This window comes from Eumetopias jubatus, unplaced genomic scaffold, assembly GCF_037043125.1.
Source record: "Eumetopias jubatus isolate StellerSeaLion01/CBP00866 unplaced genomic scaffold, mEumJub1_p1.0 scaffold_7, whole genome shotgun sequence".
Classification (NCBI taxonomy): Eukaryota; Metazoa; Chordata; class Mammalia; order Carnivora; family Otariidae; genus Eumetopias; species Eumetopias jubatus.
Genome location: NW_028274813.1, coordinates 49,728,147 through 49,734,568, shown reverse-complemented (window position 1 = coordinate 49,734,568; position 6,422 = coordinate 49,728,147).

Genomic DNA, 6,422 nt, shown 5'->3' with positions numbered 1-6,422 from the left:
GGTTTACATTAACTTCCATGGGGCCCGGAATACGTAGCCTTGAGGGAGGTCATTGAGCAGGCATGAATAAGATGGAGGGCCAAAGACAGGGTCAGCCTTGTCAGCACTCCTACACAATTCAAATAGTTATCATTTGCCAATTACTTTCCTAGTATATAGGAAGATACCATGCAGAGAACTGAGTCCCTTTCTGACTGGGGATGTCTCCCTTTCATGGGCCATACAAAAGGAGCAAAGCGAACATGTGAAGGCTGAAGGTGGAAATGCTGGATTGGACTTGGCGGGGTCACTAGCTTGGGAGAGGAAGTATGTTACAGTACAGAAAAGTGAATATCACAAAACCAGAGTTGAGTTTCAGTTGGTACTTTGTGTGCAGAAGGGTTACTAAGTAGATCAGGGTAGCTGGAACCAGACACGGAAATATTAAAAAGGTCAGTTTAAATAATCGGTGGGTCAGAAGGCAGGTAGACAAACTGGAACAAGAAGACAAATTACAAAGATGAGATGAGCTGGTCAAAGATCTGGAGCATGAAAAATGAATCTAAATATACCAAAAATGTATGACAAACTCGAAGTTCAGCCATTTAGATAATTAGTCTGGGAAGCAGGAAATGGGAATACATTGCAGAAAGGACAGAACGGGACAGTTCATTGGCTGTAAAACAATAGAACTTAAGTTTCATCACCTTTAGGAAACTTTTAAAAAATCTTCCTGCTTCAGAGGAACCAATTCCATGAATTAGCATTTGGGAAGAAATGGTTCTATTAATGGGCTAAAACATTTCATATATTTTTTCACTGAAAATAGGTCCTATATAGGCATGCCTCATTTCACTGTGCTTCCTTCTATTGTGCTTTGCAGATATTGTGGTTTTTACAAATTGAAAGCCCGTTGCAACCTTGCATCCAGTAAGTCTATCAGTGCCATTTCTCCAACATTTGCTCCTTTGTGTCTCTGGATCACATTTTGGTATTCTTGGAATATTTCAAGCTTTTTCATTATTATTATATTTTTTATGGTGATCTTTGATGTTACTCATTGTTTTGGGGTGCCACAAACCATACCCTTATAATGTGGCAAACTACATCAATGAATGTTGTTTATAAATAAATGTTACTCCACCAACTGGCACTTTCCTCACCTCTCTCCTTCTCCTTGGGCTTCCCTTTGTCTGAGAAACAACAATATTGAAAGTAGGCCAGTTAACAACGCTACAATGACCTCTAAGTGTTCAAGTGAAAGAAAGAATCACATGTTTCTCACTCACTTTAAGTCAAAAGGTAAAGATGATTAAACTTAGGAAGGCATGTTAAAAGCAGAGACAGGCTGAAAGCTAAGACTCTGTGCCACACAATTAGTCGAGATGTAACTGCAAAGGAAAATTTCTTGAAGGAAATGAAAAGTGCTATGAATAATAAGAAAGCAAAACAGTCATTGCTGATACAGAGAAAGTGTTAGTAGCGGTCTGGATAGAAGAGCAGAGGAGCCACAACATTCCCTTAATCCACAGCCTACTCCAGAGCAAGGCCTTACCTCCTCTTCAATTCTACAAAGGCTAAGTGAAGTATGGAAGCTGCACAAGAAAAGTTTGAAGCCAGCAGAGGTTGATTCATGAGATTTAAAGAAGGAAGCCATCTCCATAATATAAAAGTGCAAGGTGAAGCTATAAGTGCTGATGTAGAAGCTGCAGCAAGGGATACAGAAGATATAGCTCAGATCATTAATGAAGGTGGCTACACTCAACAACAGACTTTCAGTGTAGATGCAACTGCCTTCTATTGGAATAAGGTGCTATTCAGGAGTTCATAGCTAGAGATGAGAAGTCAATGCTTGGCTTCAAAGCTTCAGAGGACAGGGTGACTCTCTTGTTAGGGGCTAATGCAGCTGGTAACTTTCATTTGAAGCCAATGCTCACTGACCATTCCAGAAATCCTAGGGCCCTTAAGAATTACGCTTAATCTACTCTGCCTGTGCTCTATAAACGGAGCTTGGATGACAGCACATCTTTTTATTACATGGCTTGCTGAGTATTTTAAGCCCACTTTTGAGATCTACTGCTCAGAAAAAAAAAAGATTCCTTTCAAAATATAACCACTCATTGACAATGCCCCTGATCACGCAGGAGTTCTGATGGAGATGTACAATGAGATTGATGTTGTTTTCATGCCTAATAAAAAAAACCATTCTGCAGCCCTTGGATCAAGTAGTCACTTCAACTGTCTAGTCTTATTATTTGAGAAATACATTTCATGAGGCTGTAGCTGCCATAGATAGTGATTCCTCTGATGGATCTGGGCAAAGTCAATTGACAACTTTCTAGAACGGCTTACCATTTTGGATGCCATCAACAACATTTTTGATTCATGGGAAGAGGTCAAAATATCAACACTAACAGGAGTTTGGAAGAAGTCGACTCCAACCTTCACAGATGACTTTGAGGGTTCAAGACATCAGTGGAGGAAGTAACTGCAGATGTGGTGGAAACAGCGAGAGAACTAGAATTAGAAGTGGAGCCTGAAGATGAGACTGAGTTGCTGCAATCTCAGGATAAAACTTGAACTGATGAGGAGTTGCTTCTTATACATGAGCAAAGAAAGTTTTTTCTTGTGATGGAAATTACTCCTGGAGAAGAGGCTCTGAAGATTGTGGAAATGACGATGAAGGATTTAGAATATGACATAAGCTTAGTTGATAAAGCAGTGGCAACGTTTGAGAAGATTGACTTCAATTTTGAAAGAAGTTTTCTGTGGATAAAATGCTATCAAACAGCATCATATGCTACAGAGAAATCATTTGTGAAAGGAGGAGTCAATTGATGCAACAAACTCCTCATCATCTCATTTTAAGAAATGGCCAGTCACCCCACCCGTCAGCAACCACCACCCTGATCTGTCGGCAGCCATCAATATCAAGGCAAGACCCTCCACCAGCAAAGAGATTACAACTTGCTAGAAGTTCAGATGATGGTTAGTATGTTTTAGCAAGAAAGCATTTTTTAATTAAGGTATGTTCATTGTTTCTTTAGACACAATGCCATTGCACACTTAATAGACTAGAGCAGTGTAAACATAAATTTTATATGCACTGAGAAACCAAAAAGTTTTTTTACTTGCTTTGACTTGCTTTATTGCAATATTCACTTCATTGTGGTGGTCTGGAACAAAACCTGCAGTATCTCTAAGGTATGCCTGTATAAAAGAAATAGGCTTAAAATAATAATTGTTGGCTACAAACATGCACTACGCTTTAAATGAGGAGGGAAGGTATTGGCAGTGTTTTTCAGATCCATTATGAGCAATGACACTCAGGGAAGGTCTGAGCTCCAAGTGGCTTCTCTCTGTAGCCTTCCCAGACAGTTGAAAGTCTTGTGAGGTAAACATTCTGAGGCAGGTGTCACTAACTTGGCCTGTCTATTCCAAATACCATAAGAGTATTGGCTATAACATGCTTTTGAGTCACTTCAGTTCAGATAGGCTTGTTTTAACACTGGAAGAGAGGGATCGTTACCTCAGGACTTAAAGATGATAACAAAAGGAATACTCAAAAACTATTTAACCTAACTTAAAAATGACTTATTCATAGTTCATAAAACAGTTAGCTTCAACATGAACAAACAAGAAATTATAAAGAACATGCAATTTGGTTCTCATGCTAATCTGTAACCTGTCTATATCAGGGAATCGGTGAGACCCTTAGGCAGTTTTTTTACCCTTAGGTAGTAAATGTTCCCCTTCTCTTTCTTGGTCTAGTTTGACTGTAAACACTAGCTTTCTTTGGCCTGGCTTTTGGTTACTCGCTAATTCTTTCTCTGCACCCCATATATTCTGTGCCATCTGTATTAGAATCCTCATGTCATTTTGAATTTGAGTGTTCAAACAAATTGCAGAGACCTCTTGGTGCCCATCTGTAAATCGCTCAAAGATCACTATTAGATATCCTTTCCGTCTCTATGTCTGACCTTCCTTTTCTCTCTTTTGCTTCAGTTAGCGTGGCTTCACTGTCCCCTTCCCCTCTTCACTTTACCTTCCTCTGCTGCTGACACTGGCAGGAGTGGAGAGACCCGAGAAGTGCACAGAAGAAAAGTTTCCACCTACTGGATTTTTAAGTTACTAGTAGCTTTGCTTCTGATAAACTTTCAGGATGATGTACCACCTACAAAAATAGAGTCAATATATAAATATCAAACATGGGTTCTTCGATGTGCACTGCAAAAATTTGTGTGTCTCCCTGACTTGCATAGCAGTGTTGGAAAAGGAGTTTAGTCCACAAATTGCATTTTCTGATTAGGTGTGATCTGATCATTTCCTCTACTGTTCATAGAGCATTGTAATCTAAGGAACCATATAAAAATTTCCCCCCAGTTAGCCCATGACTGTTCTTTGGCCCAATTTGTATAGGTCTCTGGAGTTGTCATGGGCTGAACATAAGTCAGAAGACAGGGAACTACATACTCTGTTAATTTCCAAATTGTTCCTCGTTAAGGGAGATGCCTCACCCAGGAAAAAAAAACCTCCTTACCAGGCAAAAGTTCAAACTGAGTTCAGTTCAGAACCAGCAAAGCAGTTCATCTTTAGTTAGACAAGCCATTACTTGAAAAGACAAACTTAAATTATAGCTAAATGAAGGGTCCTGTATTCATCATGTGGCAAATTTCAGGTTGAGCCTTAATGGTATAGAACTGCTGAAATTGACACAGGGTCACCGAATGGGAACAATGCTTTTAGAAGATGTAGCCCTTGATTAAGAGGTTACAATGTAGTAGTTCCATCACACTATTGGAAATTTTTATGCTGTTTTTCAGCCCAAGTATTTAAAATACATGTTAGCTCTAAAGTGAACATGAGTTGTTATACTTACTTTAAATACACCTCATGAAGCTGAGAATAAGTTAGTTTTCTTAGCAATTTCTCTTTCTAAGATTATTTAGCCCCAATCCACATCTCTTCTTCCCTTGCCCCAGGCCAAACTCGGTATAATGTCCTCTCTTAGGTTTCCCTGTCTTGGACATGACACAGAAATAAATGGATGGTTCCTCCCTCCTTCACTTCTATTTCCTCTCCTAGATTTATCTTTGCTCCATTTCTCACTCTTCTGTGTCGAGTAGTGGCAGACTTAGAAGCAGCGAGAGCCAGGAATTTGGCCACTGAAAGGTTCTCCTTCTTGTGTCTAGAAGTGCATTTGAGGCTGACAATTTGGGTAAAAGCTCTGTAACTCTGTAATGTTTTGACATTGAATAACACATTGGAAAGAAGTCAAAGGACAAAAAAAAAAAAAAAATCCAGAGCAAATAAATATGAGTTAAATTTGAAGGTTTAAATCCCTGACTGCATGGTAGAACCAAGGTTGAAAGATTAAGCTGCTGGTATGGATAAGGAGATCATTCAAGGAAACTTGATTTTCCTCTTGAATGCAGCTAAAGGAACAACTGACAATAAAGGCTAAAGAAAATGTGAGGAGAAGAGGTAGCTGACAGACACACTTGGACTGGTCTCTCACAAAGCCATCAAATAACTCTGATGCCTTCAGATGTTGTTTCAAAAAACCATGTGTGAAAGGAAAAATTATGCATCCTAATAACCTGATAAAAAATATCTTTTTAAATATTCTAATGTTTACATTAAATGCTTTGTCATTTAATACTTAAAGATAACAATTATAATGAGATTAAAAGGGATAAACACCCTTATACTGTATTTTACTATATAGTGTATGGGCCTTTTAATGTGCTGTTGAATTCAGTTTGCTAGTACTTTGTTGGAAATTTTTGCATCTCTGTTCAACAGGGATACTGGCCTATAGCTTGTTTGTTTTCTTGTAGTGCCTTTATCTGGCTTTGGTATCAGAGTAATGCCCATGCTGAGTTAGGGGCTTGCCACTGTCTGGTTATCTCGACTCCCTGGCTGGGTGAGCCGACTGGCTGGGCTCTGTGTTTAAGCAAGCCACTGGGTGGGATGGCTGACCGGCCATGCTGCTAGCTGCACTCTGTAGTCAGGAGGTACCACTACCTGGGATCTGCAATGACCTCTCATTGGGTGGAGCTGCAGACTGCGTTACCACTGTTCAGAGTCTGTGACTGGGTATGTCTACAGGCTACGCAACCTGACCAGATGGTGCTAGTAATTGGACTCTGTGTTCAGGTCAAGGCTACCGGCAGGGTTTTGTAGTCAAATGGAGCTTCAGGTTATGCTCTGCCATCAGGTGAGGCTACAGGCTGTGCCCTAAAGTTGGATGGGGTGATTGGGTAGGCCACTGGTGCTTCTTTGTTGAGCTTTTATGTTGAGGTTGCTGGCTGGGCTCTCTCATAAGGCAGATCCTCCACCTACATCCCATAGTCCATTGGGGCTGGAGACTATGCTCTGAGGTTGGGTAGGTTTGCTATCTAGACTTCCAGGTCAAGTGGGGCCACAGGCTGTGCTTTGCA